The sequence below is a fragment of the Lutra lutra genome, chromosome 4, assembly GCF_902655055.1.
Source record: "Lutra lutra chromosome 4, mLutLut1.2, whole genome shotgun sequence".
NCBI lineage: Eukaryota > Metazoa > Chordata > Mammalia > Carnivora > Mustelidae > Lutra > Lutra lutra.
In genome coordinates, this window is record NC_062281.1 from 13,135,221 (window position 1) to 13,155,676 (window position 20,456).

The window sequence follows — 20,456 nt, forward strand, 5'->3', positions numbered from 1 at the left end:
TTCTTGGCTCCCACACTTCCCCAGCACGTGCTCTATGCCCCAGGTATGCTGGACTGACAATGCTTGGCTGAACGGATTATAATCTCATAGAACTCTTTGTATTTGTGCATACATCTTTTGCCAGAATAAATTCTAACCATTCTTTAACATTTGGATGCCACCTCCTCCAGGAAGAGTTATTGGATCACCCCCAGCAAGCCTAGTTTGGATCGGAGATTTCTCCTTTGTGTTTTTTTTCAAACCAGCAGGCTCACTCTCATCATACCACCTGGCAGTCCCAACTAGCTCTTCCCGGTAAGCGGTCATCTTCAGAGGAAGAAAACTACATCTTTATCTCTCTATCCCTAGCACACTGGGTAGAATATGATAGGTTCTTAATTTGAAGAATGAGATAGGGAAAGAGAGCAGGAGGGAAAGAGAGGGAAGAAGAGAGGCAAAACACATTAACTGACTGAAGAGAGGGGAAAAGAAGAGGGAGAGAGATGGTAGGAAAAAATGGGAAAAGTACAGGAGTATTATGAACTGAATTGTGTCATCCAAATTTCATATTTTGGAGACCTAACTCCCAAGGCAACTCTACTGAGACAGGGCCTTTGTGGAGGAAATTAAAATTAAATGAGGTCATAAGGAGGAACCCTACTCCAATATGACTGGGTCCCTATAAGCAGAGACACCAGTGGTGTACACACACAGCAAAGACCACATGAGGACACGGGGAGGAGACAGCCGTCTACGAGCCATGGAGAGAGCACTCAGGAGATACCAACTCTGCCAAAAGCCTCCAGAACTGTGAGAAGGTTAACTTCTGTTGTTTAAGACCCTGAATCTATGGTATCTGGTTATGTCAGTCCTGGCACACTAATATAATAAATGATAGAAATGTTCATCCCAATTGCACAGACAAGGGAAGAAGAAAGAGGGGTGTGTGGCTGCTGTGGCGGTTTGCTGCTCAGATGTCCCTCCACAGAGAACCTGCTGGAAGGAGCTCAGGAAGCCTCTAGTGCCAGTCATGAGGATGCAGCAGATGCTCAGGCTGAGGGCCCAGGGCCTCCTTCTCAGGGCAGCTCCCAGCTGATGACTGAGCACAGCAGGGACACTAGGACCAGGCCATTTCACCCCTCAGTGCAGGAGGCTCTGGCTTCCTTCCATTGGCTGAGACTTCCTCAGTGCTGGAGAGGGGTCTCAGGTTCTTCCTGCCTCCTCCTACTTCTCCTCTATTTCCCAGAGGCCAGGCCCACCCTACAGGAGGAGCCTCTCTCCCCTTCCTTGACTCACTTTCCTTTTGGTCCTGCACCAGCATTTTCCCCAACAATAAGCCTCTTGCCCATTTAATTCTGTCTTGGCAGCTGCTTTCCAGAAAACCGAAACTGACAGAGGTGTGCAGAGTGGGGCATCCACTGGGTGCTCTTTGCCTCATAACCATCACCTATTTCTATTATCCTAGCAATCTGGAGAAGAGGCAGTTTTCTTCCCACTGTACAGAGGAAGAAACTAAGCATGATAGAGATGAGCAGCTTGCCCCACAGTCACGATGCTGGTCACAATGAGGCTACATTCTGTTGGTGCTATGCCTTCTTCCAGCTCACACATCGTTCCTGCCCCTCTCCCCCACCTCCCACCATGGACCACCACTTCTGCTGAGCCAACGGGCAGCAGTTTCTAACGCTGGATAGCTCTTGTCACTTTCCAAGGGGATGTCTCCAAGTGGCTTCCACAGTGTCAGGACTCACCCCCCAGAAGTCGTACTCTGAAATCTGGGGACTCATCCCTTGAGATGAGACTTGGAAGAGAAAGATGGTCAAAGGGCCAACCAGGGGGCAGCAGGACCTTCTTGTCAAGGGAAACCAGGGCTGTGGTCTCAGGGAGACTAGCAATGGCAAGAATGGAGGGATAATAGGACCGAATGTGGAGCCAAGAGCCACAGCACAGAGAAACCCATCTTCTTACTTATGAACCTCTAGCATCCCAGTGGTGCCTAGCGCTTGGCCAGCACTTAAGAAATATGCACTGCAATGATCAGCCAAGAAACATAACCATTGAACTTATTAGGATCAGTTTGACTTCTGGGTTAATGGATTCAGAATAGAAATAAGCAGTGGATTTGTTCTTTGCTTTTCCTCTTTTTTTTTTTTTTTTTAATTTCACTCCATCATTGAAGTTTGGGGTGAATTGGGACAGGCAGAGCTGGTTAAAGGAAAGTAGACTTTGATGCCACCCTGCTGATGCCTCATTCTGTCTGTTCTGAGGGTGTGAGGTACAGCAGTTCCCAAAGAGTTAACTCCTGGCAGGTTCCAAATCTGCAACTTTCAGAGGCCAGCAGGTCCCTCTATCTCCACCTCTAAATCAATCACACAAGATTTTCTGAAACCATCAGTCTAAGTTTTCCTTTGATCATTATCTTGTCTCCTGCTATAAACCCGTTCTCTGTCCTGTCCCAGCAGCAGGGGAGACAAGCTGCCTGTTAGCAGACTGACTGCAGATTCCTTGGAAGAGACCGCCTGCTGGTGCTTTCACTCTGCAGGACTTCAAAGGGGAGCCCAACACATTTAAACACCAGGGGGGAGAAATGCTGGAAAGAGGTGCACACTCTACCTAGTGAGGCCTGGCAGTATTCTCTCTCACCTTCTGGCAGGGCCATTGTCCAAAGAGCCACAGTGATGAAAAATACTGGTTGAGGAACTAGGGTAGATACAACAAGCAGAAGTGGAATTTTAACCAGCAGCAAGTGCCTCTGGACTAGAAGTTTCTCTCCACTTGACCTCAATTTTCTCGTCTGTACAGTGAATAGATTTAATGATCTCATATGTGCACTTCTGATCTTGGGCATAGTCTATTTCTGGGGAAATGGATGGATGGATGGATGGATGGATGGATGGATGGATGGATGGATGGAAAACTAAATTCAGTAGACAGTTCATAAAAGGTAATGAAGATGATGATACAGATAGCTAGCTAGAACAGAACAACAGTTCACTACACAACAAGGCTAAGTAAGGTAAGACAGAAATTGCCTATTACCTCTTAGATGCCTCGGAGATAGTCAAGTGCTAACAACTACAAAAGTAGTAGAGAAGCTCCTTGGTTCTTAGCATCATCAAAAGAAATGAGCCTGATGCAATTGCCAAATTTGTATATTCAGTGGCCTACTTGCTATCTTCATTTGAATGTTTCCCATATACCTGTCTCAAAATCATCCTGTTTCAAACCTAAATTCTCCCCTTTGTCTCCCCTCTCTCAGGGACAGGGAATGCCTGACCTCTGCCAAGTTTCTTAGACGAGAAATCTGAGAGCCATTTCAGACCCTCTTCCTTAACCCTCCTGAGTAGTTTTTCACAAGTCCTATGAAGTTTACTTCGAAAATACTCAAGTCACCCACTGTTCAACCCTTCGTAGACCTTATGCTAAGTTAAGACATCGTCATCTTTTTTCTAGATCACTCCAGCAGCTTTTATTCATCCTCTCCTTCTCCATTTGCTACCACCCTTTGCTTTAACCCAATCTCTACACAGCGAGGGGATATTAGGCCACTTGCCCACTCCAAACTCTTCAGTGTCCCCTTTTGTACTTTGGATAATCCATATAGTTTGCCATAAGCAGCAAATCCCTCCTTGTGTGGCCCAGCTGACTTCCCCAGCTTCGTCTTGTGCCGTGCTCGCTCTCCCTCCATGTGCTCTAACTACAAAGCTATTCTTTCATATTCTCAAATAAGACCAAGTTGTTTCTCACTTTGGACTCCTCACTCCCATACTCCGCAAGGCCCACCCATCCCGTCCCTTAAACTGATTGATTTCTACCCATCCACCATTGCAAGCATCCCTCAAAAGATAGTGATGGCTCCCCAGTGAAATTAGGCTCCCAGTGATGCCCCCTCTTAGAACTCTCTACTTGTCCTTGCACAACTCTATGACAATTTGGAACTCTGTATTTATATGTGTGATTACTTGTTTTAAGTCTGTCTTCTGAATCAGCCTGCAATGTCTACCAGGACAGAGATTGTGTTTTTTACTGCTGTTGGTCACCACTGTATCTCCCAGCACATAGTTCCAAATATATGTAAGTCATTAAACATTTGTTGAATTGTTGAATGAATAAAGTTATTGTATCTCTAATGTTTTCCCATAAAAATTAGTGCTGAGGCTAAATATCTTAAACAGCATTTTATTTTACTTTTTTCAGTTAAACCTCAAAACTACTTTGAAAAGAGAATATCTCTTTCTAGGTCCTGGGAATCAAGGGATTCAGGGTCAGAGAAATTAAGAGCCTTCTTATCCAACCTCGAACCTGAAACTCAAAGTTTTCATTTTTCTAACCCGGCTGACCTTCCCTATAAAAAGTATCCATCAATGACTGTGTTGAAGTGGTGGGATTACAGGGCATTTTCTTTTTAACTCTTTTCCAATAGATTTTTATGTCATCACTCTCGTAATGAAACTAATGAGTATAAATGCATTTTTACTCTCTGGCTAAGCCAGTAAGGTCAAATCTGTGCATAGGTGGAAGATTGCTGGGATTCAGTATTAACCCTCAGCACCATTACCACAAACAAGCATGTACTGAGCAGGACTTATTTAATGTGAGGATCTAGGTTGTCTTTTTTGCAACAACATAACTCAATCGAAAAGATGGAGGATTTCCTCCCCTCCCCACCCCCCACCAGGTTACACAGCTGATGAACATAACACTAACTTAAATGTCCGACTTCAAAATCCACACAAGACAAACATTTAGAAATGAAGGCATCTCCCTGAAACAATTTGTCAATAGTCACACAGATTATTGCCAGGTTCTACATGCCCATCTCTAAATTCTGTTTCCCATCTATCGAATTGCCTCTTCCCCTCTAGTAACATCTTTCTTAACTAGTTCCTATTTTATTACATTTTTAGTGAGTTATTAGAAAGTCAATACCTATTCCATGAAAATGCTTACAAAATGGAAAGAGGTATTAACCCACAATTCATCCAAGCAGAGGCAATGTCATTCATTTTAACAGTCCAGATGAGTAAAGTTTCATGCTTATAACATCATATCTTCTATAGAGATTATTAGTGGTAACATTTCTTTTCATGCAGAAAGCAGATACCAGTATTCTTATTACTTTTTAAATTGTCAAACAGCAGTCAATCATGTCCCCTGAAATGTTGATCTAACAATCATTGCTGGTTAATATTGACCAACTAATTTAAAAGTTTCAAAGGAGATGTATACAATTTGCCCAAGGTGACTTCAAAATAATGCCCAATCCAGTTAATGTTTACATCCCTAAGGTGCTTACCTCCACTAAAAACCAGCCTTGCACATTAGCCCCACAGGAAAGGACAGCTCATGCCAGAGTTAAGGGTGGGCTCCAAGATAAAGAGCAACCCAGCTGGAAAGCCGAGGTTCAAACACGTTTGGTTTCCATTAACTGGGTTTGCAACTGGGTTTGCCCCTTCAGAGGCAATGAACATTCCTCTCCCCAACCTAAAAATTCCTACTTCCTCCAAGATGGCAGATCCAGGAAAAAGTCCTGAATCAGAGAACTGAGCTCCTAAACAGTTACCCTTTTAGGCTGATTTTACACAAGTTTTATTTTGTGATGCAATTGATACATGTTTATCATGAACTAAAAACAGAAAACACCATTCATCACAATAAGAATTAACTGATATCTCATCACTATTGTTTTTGAAAATATGTGACAAAATGAAGTCATGTTAATTGTTTTCACATATCGCTGTATTGTCACCATCCTTTCTAAAATTTTAAAATAACCTGGTTTCCAATTGAGAGTAGGTATGTTAAGGTCATCAATCAATCCTTTCTGACGTTTGTATATTTAGATTGCCTCCAATTGTTCTCCATTATAAACACTTCAGCAATGAGTGTCCTATACCTCAACTCATTCTACAAAGAATTACTGGACTTCTAAAAAAAAAAAAAAAAAAAAAAAGCCTGGCACATAGTACCAAAATTTTTACTCATATTCTTAATTACTCCCTTAAAATATATTTCCCTGAAGTGGAACTTTTGGTCAAAACACACTTTTCAGAATTTGATTGGAGAGAGTTTATATCAGTAGATACTTCTGTCAACACCACCTGAGATTATCTCCATCACCTGGACTTCATCAAGGAGGGCAAGCAGGTACAGCTGCTTTAGAGCAGTGCTACTCAAAGTGGTCTTCGGACCAGCATCATCTGCATTTTGTAGAAATGCAGATTCTTGGGTTCTACCCCTGAGATCTACTCAGTCAACATCCCTGATACTTGGGACTAAGTAATCTGGATTTTAATAAGCTCTCCACATGATTCTCTTGCTCATTAATGTTTGAGAACCAATGACCTCAAGCATAAGAAACAGATCTATCAGTGTCACCAAGCAACACACATCCTCCCAACTATCTTCACTGTTTTGTTCTTTCTCAATAACCTTTCCGAAACCAACTCATAGCTAATTCTTCAACAGAGGCCCCAAATAGGTATAAAGTCAGCTTTTCAGCTAGTTTGGCAAGACAGTGAACTTCAGAACTGAAGTGGACAAAATATAGAGGCACGTAGAGGGGAGAGAGGGAAAGTGTCTTCTGCACAGGGGCGGAAAAGAAGGGCCACAGGGTTCTGTGAGAAGCAAGGCATGTGAAGCCTTGATGTTACTTGGAAGATCAGCTTTCGAGGTCTGCCTCATCTCATTTGTAACTCAATAACCTTGGACAACTACTTAATACTATTGATGCTCAGTTTCCTCTTTTGTTTATCAGGGATAAACATCCCATGTTGCAGGTTGTTGTCAGGTTCACAAATGATAAGCAATGTGAAATACTTGGAAATTATAAAGCCCTGTCCACATTAGGGGGTAACATTATTATCAGAGACCTGGGTGTAGGCAAAAGTTGCCCTTCCTGTGCTTTCCCTCTTCCTCGTTCTTACATTGAAATTTCACTTCTTCCCCCAAACCTTCAAAGGCCTCACTTATCAGTCATCAACATACGAAGCAAACTGCCTCCTTGGCCTCCTTTTAAGAGGTATCACTTACACTTCCCAGTTGGAATATTATCTTCCTTATCTCCAGACTGCAGAAATGCATGGCCTACCACCTCTCTAAGTTGGATGGAAAAATCACTTAGATGGAACACCCCAGTTGCAGGGAAGGAAAGAGACTGTGAAAGTTCCAAACACTGTTGGGGAAGGCAGCATGACATTTGCAGCTCAGAGTAGGAGCCCAAATTTTGACCTTCTCATTAGGAAGAAGAAGGGGTCTTTGGCACTACAAGAATAACACGGCCAAAAGAGAATTCTTGATTTCCCTTTGAAAATCTGTTTTCACCCAGATTTTCCCATCTTAGGAGAGAGTGGCGTGTTTTCCTCACACCAGAAATCTGAATTACCCTTGATTCCTTTCTTTCACTCACCTTCCAGGTCTAATTAGTCACGATAAACTATTGCCTTTAAGCAACTTGCTTAACCTCTTTGAGCATCAGTTCCCTCCTCTGAAAGACAGGGTATAATAATGTATCTTATTCCAGGCTTTCAAGAATTAATTTAGACAGCCTTCTAATCCTTGACCATCCACCCTGCAGAAAGCACCAACAATCTCTCTACAGTGTGAAGCAACACCTCTGAGAGCCATTGCATAAATATTCATGGGACTCAGGCTACATTGCAGGCATTCTATACAGGACATAGCATTGAAAATGACAAGAGGATTCCTGTTCTGCTAGAGTTTATAATCCAGAGGGTGGAAAGGTAGAGGGAGAAACAGACAAAAGAAATAGCAAGAAGAATTTCATATAAGAAAATTATCTTAAATCTCTCCTTGGACAAAACCTATTCTGATCTGAAGGTGTTGTCCAAGAAGAGACTTAACATAATACGGTAGAGAGTAGATATGTGGCTACCTAAAACTGGGTGGTTGGAACTGGCCTCTCTGAAGAGGTCCCATGTAGGCTGAGGTTTGAATGACAAGAAGAAACCAGCCACGTAAACAGGATGAAGAGACAAGTCATTCCAGACCGAGTACAAATGCCTCTCTGTCTGAGTGAAACTTGGAAAGTCCAAGGAATACCAAGCAAGCTAGCACAGCTGGTGCATGTGGGACACAAGGAGAGAGGTAATGAATAGAGTCAAAGGAGTGGTACAGTGAGACCAAAGAGGGTTTTGCAAACCAAGGAAAGAAGTTTGAATTTGTCTGTTTATTTCTTTGTTTCAGTGACAAGAAAGGCCAGGTAATAGTCTTAAGTGGAAGAGTGATTTGGTTTTATTTTCCTTTTTAAAATATCACCCTGAGTACTTCCGGGGGAATGGATTGCAAGAGGACAAGGGAACCAATGGGGACAGTATTTACGATGGTTCAGATAAGAGAAGATGGTGGCTGGACTGGGGTAAAGACCAGGGAGCTGGAAAAAGTGGACAATTCTGGATATGATCTGAATATAAAGTCCAGAGGACTTGGTGACCAATTATTCCTAAAAAGTAGACACAAGAAAAAAAAATAAAAAGATCAAGAATAACTCAGTTTCTAGTGTGCACGCCTATGAAGCTACTTACTGGGATGGTAAAACCCAGAAAAAGCAAGATTATAATGAGAAATAAAGAGTTATGCTTTAGTCACATTATTCTTGTGATGCTGGCAGCATGCATGTAGAGATGTCAAGTTGGCATTTAGATTTGTCTTGTCTTGAGTTGTAGGGTGTGTTGAGGACTGGAGGTAAAACATTCAGGAGTAATCAGAATCCCAGATTCCACCCAAGGACGTACTTCTTAAATGTGTTACACATTGATATCCTTCAGACTCTTGGCCATACCTTAGAAAAGTACAGGTGAAAGACATAGCTTCTGCCCTCGAGATACTCTCAATGTCCTGAGGAAAAGGCAGATACACAGAAAAGTATATCATACTATTTGTCAGTGCTAGGATGGATGGAGGTGTTATAGGGTGCTAACCACGGCCTTGAGCTCTTCTGGTCCTCATTTCTATCACACAAACTGTCATAGTACCACTTGTCTTGACAACAGGGCAATAGGCACATTTCAAAGGAAATGATGTAGATGGAAGTGAATGAAAGACACAGAGACTTGCATTATTATCCCTCTGCAAAGAGGGAGAAAGCTGGCATGAAGAGAGTATTCAAAGACTTTTCAGCAAAACACAGGGCTAAGTTCTGGTTGATAGGACTCAAAGGAGCCTGTCTATCTAATCATTGCAGCAGGAAATGTAATTCTTCACAAAGCCAATGTTGCTGTGAGGGAATTTGCATGAGGTCCAAGATAGGATGTAAAAGTTTCTCTGCTGTTGCTGTAGCTGAGTGATAGCTCCTAAAAACAGGCACGCCATACTTGGTGGCTGTTTTTTCTATACCAGCTCACCTTTGATCCTTAGCAAAAGTTTAACCTTTAAACTTTCCACCCGTGACATCACATTGTCCAACTGTGAGAACAATGAGCCATGGAGGGAACATGACCTGCTCAAACTTTGACACTATCCCCTAATAACTGCAGCATGTGACTCTGTCCCTTAGCCTCAGTTTCTGGAATTGTAATATGGTTGTGATAATCATCTTCCAGGTAACTTTAAGGATTTATCAAGACAATGAATGTGTTGTGGAATCATGGCCTCGACCGAGAGTCCATCCAGGAGGATGGGGAAGAGGAAGTAGAGAAGTTGGTTCTGGTGGAATTGTCCAGAATTATTGATTCAGTTTTTATATCAAAATGTGAAAATAAATGCAAGGTTTGGGGAATTGACACTGAGAGTCCCATTATACAAGTGGGCAGCTGTGTCCTTGCTGGAGAGTATGAAGACACTCTTGGAACCTGTGTTACATTTGAAGCAAATGTTGAACATGGTGATGCAGAAGGCAGTAATAAAATAATGCTAAAATATAAACACTGTACAATGAAGAAGTTCAGCATGACAAGCACTCTTTTGACAGAAAACAAGAAAGGAGAAGAAAGCCTAGGTGGTGTGAAATGGCCGCAAATCAAGGACGATGATTTCTGCTATAGACCCAACATGATTTGTAGCTTTCTGCATGAAAATGAAGATGACGACGTTGTAGCTCTAGCCTCAGATAAATCTTTGGAGTTGGAAGAACAAGAGATTCAAAGGAAAGATAATTCAAACCTGAGTTATAAACAGGGGAAATCACTGAACTTGGAATAAGAGAATTCTGGCCCTCTTACTGATATCTCTTCTTTGGAGATGGAAGGTTATTTTTTTTTTTTTATGGAAACTCAAGATACTGCCTTGAAAATCACTCTTAGATGAAATATTTCTCATAACTAGTAACAAATTTTTTGGAGTTTTTATATAAAATCATTGTGTAGATTTCAGTTGTTTACTCTTTTACTAGATTTGTTGGTTATACATGCATTTCTGATTAGAGCACAGTTTAATGTCAAAGTCATTAAGGACCCAATAGGAATTAAATTTTTAAAAATCTGGTATAAATGACTATTGGGACTCTTCTGTGGTAAGTCCGTTAAATTGAGGGTTTTATTAAGGTAAGTGTATGAGTTTTTTTTAATTGGAGCTATTATAAATTCCTGCAAACTTAGTGGCTTAAAATGATACAAGTGCATTATCTTGTAGTTTTGTAAGTCAGCTATCTGACATGGGCTGGGCCAAAATCAAGGTGTTGGAAGGACTTCATTCTTTTCTGGAGGTTGGGGGTGGAGGACACTCTGTTCCCTTGTTCATCTATTTGTTGGCAGATTTCAGCTCTTTGCCACTGAAGCATCAGTGTCCCATTTTCTTCCTGTCATCTGAGGGCCATTTCCAGCTTCTAGAGACTGCCTACATTCCTTGGCTTCTGGTCTTTTTCTCCTCAAAGCCAGTAAATCTCTTCCTCCTCCCAACATCCTATTTCTGACCCATCTTGCTAATTACCTGACCCAGTCTCTGTTCTTTCTTTTTTATTTTGTAACAATCACAGAAGTATTCAGGTTAGCCATGGGCCCATATAGGTGTATATATGTATGTATATGGCCATATGACAAGTTCTGGTCAGTGACATGGAATTCTAAGTGTTGAGTTGTGGATGCTTCTGGAAAATTTCCTTAAACTTTAAAGCATAAAGGGAGATGAGCCACTTTTTTTCCTGCTGGAACATGGATGTGGTGGCTAGAGCTTCAGCAGGCTTTCGGACTATAAAGAAACTGTGGAAATAGAATCTGTGAGTGACAGAGCAACAAGATGGAAGATTGGATCCTGAGATGATGCTGCCCTGGACTGCCAAGAATAAAGAAGGTTAATAATAAAACCCTTTCTTTTTCTCCCTGGTGAAATGACTTCAAGTTTACCTTTTGGCACTGTTTCTCCGGAAATCTGCTAGAGAAGGTAATAATAGAATGTCAGCTGTGAAGTCAGGCAATATTGTTTGTGATTAAAAATGACCCCTTATTGGGGCCCCTGGGTGGCTTAGTTGGTTAAGTGCTGACTCTTGATCTCAGCTCAGGTCTTGATTTCAGGGTTATGAGTTCAGGCCCTGCATTGGGCTCCATGTGGAGCCTACTTAAAAAAAAAAAATGACCCCTTATTGGTAAATTCTGTCTAGACCAGGAAGACTACAATAGCTATAAATGCCCTTTGGCAAATAATGGACTTTGAACTTACTTAAGCACTGTGTATTGTTTATTTGTTTGTTTGTGTTTTGGAGTGGGCTCTGTGCCCAGTGATGGGCTTGGACTCACAGACCTGAGACCAAGAGCTACATGGTCTACTGACTGAGCCAGCCAGGTGCCCCCAAGCACTGTATTACTTATTACAAAGATTCCTGAAAGCTACACTCATGGCTGTTTCAAGAGATGCTGACTCTTGCAAAGTCTGAAGGTTCTAAGCTAGCCCAGCTTCTGCATCCACCCAAATAATCTTCTTCTTACACCTGAACTGACACATGGGCACCAGATTAAAACCTCCTGTAGAAATAAGGCTCACACCGTTGTTCTGTTTCCTGTGAAGTTAAGTGAGTCTGGTGCTGGGTTCAGTCCTATAGGCCAATAAAGCCTACTAGGTCCTGTGAGTGTGAACGTCTTTCCAAACCTGTGACTGCCACTGTTGAGGCAGAGAAGGCGCTGCCACTACCTGCCTCTGGCCTTTATGTGAAAGAAATAAGTTGTCTCTTGTTTAAGTCACTCTGTAATAGCCACACCTAACCCTATTTAATATATTATGCATTTTGAAAAACAGAGAAAAGTATAAGGAAGTAGAATGGAAAATTCTTGAGATTTGTAATCTTGCTAATGATATTGATCTAGACTAGTATAGTTCTACCTTAAATTGAATATGATAATAAAGTCTTATATTCTTTTTTTAACTTTATTTATAATTTTTTATTATGTTATGTCACTTAAATTCTTGTATTCTGAAAAGAAAAAAAAAAAAAAGACAATGAAAGCACCTAGCAGAATCATTGGTACACATCGAGTGCCCTAAAAATGGAGGAGAAGAATGGCATACGAGTTTATTCCAACTTTATTCACTCAGGGTGGCCATAAGTCAGTTTCTTAATCTGGGTATTGCCACCACCTAGCAGAATGGAGGCTGTATGTATGTTATTGGAATGAACAAATGGCATGCAGAATAGCTATATGAAGTCCTTGAAGGACACAATAAGGTACCTCTGGCTAAAAATGCCTTCCTCTATACGAGAGACCCTTTACTTCAGAGCCCAGATGGTGCCCAGAAGTTGGAGAAATCAATTTTATGATTCACAATCTCAATAGCACCTTTGTTTGAGAAGAGAGACATTGATACTCAATGGGAGAAAAAAGAACAGTCCCTGTCACTATATAATTACCTGGGTTTTCCTCCTCCCCTCTAACTAAAGGCAAAGCTTACTTTGACAAAGGGAACACTAAAACCTGCTTCTGCTCTGGCAGATTAAAAAAAAAATGTCATTTTCAGGTTCCTCTGAACACAATCATCTCATGCAGTAGAGAGAATATTCATTGAAATCAATTCTCTTCACTTTGTAAAAGTTGAGTCACACAAAAAGTCAAGGTTTGCTTAGACTAATATTGCCCACAGTATGTCAGCTGGAACACTGGATCTGCAGGATGTCAGTAACTATTACCAGCAAGAAAGGGCTCTATGGCACCTCTGTTTGAGAAACAATAGGGTAAAAGTAAAAACTTTTAAAGGGTGAAAGTTGAGGAGTTCTGTTAACTGTTGAGTTGTTTCTTCTTCAGTGTGCTATGAGGCAATGTCAGTCTCCATCAGAGGGTGGACTGTGGCTCACTTCGCTGGATTCCTAGAGCATCTTAAAGGATTTGCCATACTTTGAGAAACATTGCCTTAACTCAGGGGACGGGACCAGATAACCTTTCCCATCCCTCCTGTCCCAGATTAGCTGTTCATTTCCTGCCCTAGAATATTCAACTGGATGCTACCAATAGGTTGAGCATGTTTGCAGACTCTTGGAAATGATCTCTGAGAATCTCGTGACTCAATTTCTTTTTTCATATAAAGATTCATTAATTCATCAAACATACATTAGAAATCTGCTATAGATCAGGCACTGTGATTAAGGTAGTGATCTCTCTTGGAAAGAAGGTGTTCTTCAATTATAGAAATGAGAGAGAGGAGAAGGGAAACCCAGGTCAGGATGGAGGATTTTGGAATCGGAGAAAGCCCAAGGAGGTCGGGGGATGAGAAAGAAGAGCTTGCAGCAGACGGATAGGTCAGAGTTCCAATTAACTAACATGTATTTATTGAGAGTTTCCTGTTACAGGTTCTCTTTTACGTGTCAGGAGCATGAGAGTGAATAAGGCACAAGCCTGTTAACTCTATGGGGAAAAGAGAAAATTAGATTTTGCTTTAGATAAGCCATTTTGGTTACCATGTGGAAGGGGCAAGACCATGGCTGAGATATAGGCACAGTGAACTAGATAAAAATCAGAAAGCCTGACCTGGAGCCATCACAGTGAAGATGTTGAGACATAGATACACCTGGAAAGCTCTTAAGGGTACAGAATGGACAGAATGTGATAAATGACTGAATTTAGAGGTTAAATAAGAGATACAAATCCAGAAAAAGTTTTAGGAAATCAGCTTTCAGCAATTAGGTAGAAAGTGGTGCCAGTCCATGAGCTGGGTAGACCCTGGAAGGACTGCCAGTGCAGGTGTGTGGGTTCAAGGTATGTGGGGGCATTCAAAAGATGTCAGACAAGCAGTCAAGGAGTTAGAGATGCAGGTCTCAAGGTCAGAACAGAGGTGGAAGAGGTAGATATTTGCTAGCCATCACAGATATACTAAGTAAAGTCATTAAAGTAACAGGATCATTCAGAAAGAGTGTGTAGAATGGGAATTAAGGAGCTTCCAGAGAAACATGTTCCTACTAACATTGATTTTAGCCCAGTGAGATCCTTTTGAACTTCTGGCCTTGAGAACTATAAGAAAATAAATTCTATATTGTTTGAAATACTAAGTTTGTGGTGATTTGTTAGAGCAGCAATAGAAAACTAGTAGAGGTAGTCAGAAAGAACCACAATTCAACTTGGAACAAAAAATGGTGACCCCTAAATGTCCTCTTCTCAGAAGAAGCAAGACATGGGTCAGTGTGCCTTGTCTCCTATATGCTCACCTACTGAGTACTCAGGGAAAATAAGTCTGGCTTCCCATTTTTTATGGTCTTATGCTAAGCACCTCAGCATAGCACAGAAATTAAGATGGCAGAACTCACATACAGTATAATTGCATTCACATGAAGTTAAAAACAGGCAAAACCAATGAACAGTGTGAGAAGTAGAGGGAGGTTTTCACTAGGTAGAAGGTGCAGTGATTGGGAAGGAACATGTGGGGGTCTTCTGGGCATTGGGTACATTCTATTTCTGGACCTGGTGATAGCCATGCTCACAATGTGATGACACAAGGATTCACAGATATTTTTTTCTCTAAAGGGTCATCTAGGAAATATTTAAGATTTGGAAGCCATATGCATCTGTCTTAACCACTCAGCTCTGCCACTGAAGTTCAAAAGCAACTACTGACAGGTCGTAAATGATGGGTATTGCTGTATTCTAATAAAATGTTGTTTACAATAACAGATGGTAGGCTGGAATTGGTCCGTGAGCCACAGTTTGATGACCCCTATGATAGTGTATTGAACTATATATTTATGATCTGTGCACTTCTCCACATGTGTTTCATTGCACAATTTTTTAAAGTTTAAAATGTAATAAACTAACTATAATAGAGGACAGGATTCTGGATTCAGACTGCCTAGATTCAATTCCTGACCCTTCCACTCAATTACCCTGTGATGTCTATCTGCTTGACTTCTCTGTGTCTCCATCTCCTCATCTACAACCTGGGGACAATAATACTACCTACTCTGTGAGTATTGTAACATTGAAAGGAGATCAAATATGTAGTGTTTAAAGCAGTACCTGGTCTATGGGCAGCCTTCAATCAATATTTGCTATTATTCTTATTGATGCTCATACCAATTGTATCCATGTTGGGTCACAGAGCAGCAGCTTCATCATTCTCCTGCCACAATCTTTCAGTGGCTCTCTGTGTTCCTCCAGATTTCTTAAATGGGTAGGGGAGGCTCATTCAAGCCTCTAAGTTGTACCTTGAACCACACTGAGGCTCCTGGCAACTTGGAACTCCCTCACCACACCATGTTCTTCATGCCCCTGTAATTTGGGGAATACTGTTCTAACTACCTGGGATGGCTGTCTTCTTAGCCACTTGGTAACCTCTTACGCTACTCTTCAAATAAATGCCATCTCCTATAGGAAGCCTCTCGGCCCTCTGTATCATAGATTACTAACCTCAGAACTTGAACACCTGTGTCCATTCTTATTTTTCTCATTCCTATCTGTCTGTGTTGGTCAAGAGCCAAGCACACTCTAGGCACCCAATACAGAATGAACTGCATATATGTGTTCCCTTTTGACTGCAAGCTCTTACTCATCCTATCTCCCCAGCCCTTAGCATAGTACTCAACACTTGGCTAGTGCTCAATCAATATTTGTCACATGGATGAATGAATTGATTGCTGGAACTAACCCCAAGGCCTGGGCATCCCACAGACAAGTAGAGCCAGATAACAAGAAGCACAGTACCAATCTCAATGAGCCACATAGAGATTTCCAGCCATCATGAGTTCCAGTTACCAAGGGATAATATTATAAGAGTCTTATCTGTATTTTACACCACAGGGGAAATTCTGTGGATGTTACTATAATTATTGCTCATATTTTCCAGTCATAACAACAAACAAAATACATACCCACCATTTCCCAAAGAGTCAGTGAGAGACAAATACCCTATTGAGAAAATTATATTGCACATCTGCTGTCCACAATTGTCTACAACTCCCATAGAATCCAAGAACATCGCATTAATGCTAGAAAGGACCTCAGAGACCAACTAGTCCACCCCATCATTTTATAGATGAGGGGAAAATAACATGCAGAGTTCTTTTTTCCAGATCATTTTGCTATGGTGCTTTTTTACTGGAATTGATGACATAATATAATTTACAGGTAATATTTTATTTCACTTGTAATCTTACATTTATAGTCTTACAAACATACATACATAGCTGAGGGGAAAAATTACAATTATTTGGAAGAAGTGTTGTTATACAGCCAGGATCTAAAGAGAGAAAGTTCCTTGGGTACAATTTTGTCACTTGTCAATAATGACAGTTCATGACATGGAAATCACTTTCACAGTAATTTCCAAACCATGTCATGATGAACATAATGCCCACGTCTGAAGAAGAACAGGATGTTGTAGGAATAAATGCATGAATTGTTTTGTTATATCACAAACCATTGATAGAAAGAAAACAGGTGTTATCAAGAGTACTCATCATTCTTCAGGGAGTTTCCAAGGGCATCTACAGATGCCTGCTGTTCTGACCAACGCCTACAACTCTGGAACCTTGTTTTTCATATTCTGAATCATCCCAGTGTGTCTCCTTTCCCTGCTGCCATGAAGAAGTTATAAAAACCCCAAGTAGGACTGCCATGGGCAATTCTTGAAAAGCAAGAGACAAAACCAGATTGGAAATAAGAACCATGTTCTTCATGCTCTTGTTTTGCTGCTTCTTTTGTGTCATGTTTCTTTAGTGCCCTGCATAAACCCTGTATCCTAATCAGACCAAACTTCTTGATTATCCCATTACCTGATTTGATGGTTCTCACACACCTCTTGAGGCCTGGAATCTCCTTCTCTTGACCATTTCCCTGGTCAACTTGCAACTCGGAAGAATGCATTTCAATTACTTCTCCCTGCAAACAGCGCTATTTCACAGCTTTCAGCAAGTGCCTCATCAGTGCTCGTATCTCAGTTCTGAGGCACCACAGGTTACTTAAGACAGGGACTAGGTCCTACTCCAGTGTCTAGCATAGTAGCAGGCAGTGCAAGTTTGCCAAATGAATGGATGATGCAGTAAAGTTATGGGGAAAACCAGGTTCAAGTAGGATAAGAGTGGGCACTGACATTATACATTCTGCCCAATCATTTTTGGGGAACAAAGTGAGCCAGGTTTCTTTATAAATAGATTTTTTGGAGTCTTCCATGTGCAAATCTGCTTAGTAAATATCCAAGGGGGTGGTTTTCACTAAATACCTAATAAAGATAGACTTCCTAACTTATTTGTCCCTGGAACGCGGTGTGTGTGTGTGTGCGCGTGCACATGCACGTGTGATGCTTCTGTTACCAAACTCAGAAATTCTGCTCAGGAGATGCAGCTTTATGACTTCTTCAAATGGACCATTTCCTTAAGAGTGAGACCATTACCAGAAAGTATGTTGTTAATCGATGGCTAAGTCATAGATCCCATGTGCAGGGCTATGAGTGCAACCATGAGTGGTTAAGTTGAATTAGACTTAAGGTACCTCTAGTCAACTTTGAGGTCAAAACTCCCACAATGAAAAACTTCTGAAGTTCTGCAAAACCTATCTGGACTTCTGACCCAGAGACATCTTGCATATTTTCCTTAAAAATAATTAAGTAAATGGCCATGCCAAGTTTTAGCTTTTACTCTTTTCATCTCTAGGTAAGTAACAGGTGCCAGAAATAGCTTCTTACCATTACATTTGTGTGACACATTTCTGGGTGATCTGCATGCAGTATAGTATGGATAAGGAGCAGAAAAACCACCTTTTGAAACTGATAATTTTCCCACAAATGATATTTTTGTAGGCATAATATTCTTGTCAATGATTTTATTTATGCTTGCTGTGAATCTCCTAGGTATTATATGAATGAATAAGGTAAAAAGGCAATGTGATTCAGAAATTTATCCCCAAACCATTTACTGATCATTTCCTATGTGTCGGTTGTTAAAGGTACAAAAGTCCAGTTCTAGAAACTGAAAAAAAAAAAAAAATCTATCAAGGAGATTACTGTTCCTCTGCAAAGACAAATCATAATTTAAAAGAAAAACAGCTACCAAGGAATATCTTGCAGTTTTAAAAGCCTGGTATGTGGTAGATGCTCAATAAATGTTGAGTGAATTAGTAAATGAATGCACAATGGACTAACATGGACAGCATATGAATGCATGTCTGGACATAGCAGGATAGGGCTACACGAAGAGCTGAGAATGGAGAGGGACCTTGCAAATGGGAACCCTCAAATGGACATGTTCTAGATGCATGGGGAGAATAAGTGGAAAGCTTAAGTGAGTAAGGTAGCAGAAGGAGAGAGCTTTTAATGGCAAAGACTGGACATGTCTGACAGGAGCATGGAGTTTGGGTTGGGACACAGCTTTCATGTTGGACAGTTACACTGGGAAAAGATTTAGAAGAACATTAAATGCCATGTTATGGACCCAAAATTTTATCCTGAAGGTAAAAGGAAACACAGAAAGAAGCTCTGACCTAAGGAGTGATAGATGTAGGTTTGTTTTTTGGAAGAAAGTTGCCTTATCATGGATCACAAGGATGGAAATATCCATTAGTTAAATATTGAATGAAAGGACCCCTCTCAAAGCAGAAGTCCTCAGGAATATAGGTACAGGTCAATGCTTCAGGATTCTGTACAGGCAAGGAATTGAGAAGATAGTGCTGGAGAGAAGCAACTCTGACATAAGACAGACTGATTTTTCAGTCTCTACCACTTACGAGCTGTGAGATTTAGGGCAAGTTACTTAACCTTGCCAAACCTCAATTTCCTCCACTGCAAAATGGGAATAAGGTTGATGGTCAGGATTAAAATAGATGATGAATGTCAACTGTTTACAAATTACCTGATTCAAAGTAAATAGTCAAAACTTGATCTATTAACATAAAACTTGAAATCTCAATTGACATCTCATCCTCTCAAATAGCTCTTGTAAGAAGTAATGGATTAGTGAATCAGCTTTGAAGATGTTAATCCCTCAGTCTCCCTTCCTGTGCGATTTTAGAACGTGTGTTGAGGGAACGTTGAAAGTCAGAATTAATATTTGGTTTCTTTCATTAATATTTTTGCTGTATTTGAGCATGCATAATTGTATGCTGCGGGGATTTAAATTTTTGTGACATCAAAGGCCTATTTGTGCCCAGCCTACTTCTTGGTATCTTAACTCAGTTTCCATTTCCTAGTGACAAAAGTTAGAGAAAGACAACGCCAACTCATTCTCAATGTCCTGCTTTAGAGACTTGTCCAAAGTCACACAGCCACCAGCCAATGAAGAAGCAGGTCCTAGAATGTAGGTTTTCCCTTTCCCAGACTGGTGTCCACTCACATCCACAAAATGGCTTTTTTCAGCCCTACTAAAATGAGCCAACCAAGCAGTGATACTAATATGAGAACAGGTACTGAAGCAGCCACTTGAAGAGGTACAGGAATGCATAGGTGCTTCCTGGCATGTGGCAAATATGTAGTGTTCACTTTCCAAATGAGTCAGATACACATTCTTATGGCTTCATTCCATTTTTGCATTAAATACAAAAAATCTTATACAGCAACCCACATGCAAATATTTGAAATGGTGCTTTTCAGCTTGCAAGTCTTCCCTGAACCTTCTAATCAAACGACCGGAATCGGTATGGAAACAGCATAGAAAGCTTTTGTAATTTTGTATCAGAAATTTCCAAGCTGTGTGCCACCTCGTCAGGGGATCTCATCCTGAAATCAGTACTTCCCCGGCTGACACCGAAGACTTTGCTCTGAAAGGACAGCCCCACGTTGCAGAGTACATGCCTAAATATAGATCATATAGGTGCTCCCCTCTCGATCCCTATTAGCTGAAGTCATCAAACATGGGCTCAAAGTAACACTCCATGAGTTAGTCTTGGTTTGGAGTCAGAAGTTACATCTGGCCCCATGACTTTGCAACTGCCCATAAAAATTAGGAATTATTCCATAAATAGAATGCCATTTTATGAAGGCCTCATGATGCTGTTACTGACACTAAGCACTGAAGCTAGTTCAAAGTGCACCTCCTACTTCAAAACTCAACTTAAATGTCCTCTTGGTAAGAACTTCCCTGCCTAGCCCCTTTGTTCCCAAACTGCTCTGCAAGTGCTCCTCCA

The 20,456-nt window shown here is 41.0% G+C and overlaps 1 pseudogene; it reads left to right on the top strand.

The window, feature by feature from the left end:
* The first annotated feature begins 9,564 nt into the window (after window positions 1-9,564).
* LOC125097228 (general transcription factor 3C polypeptide 6-like) lies at window positions 9,565-10,242 on the top strand (annotated as a pseudogene).
* The last annotated feature ends 10,214 nt before the right edge of the window (window positions 10,243-20,456 follow it).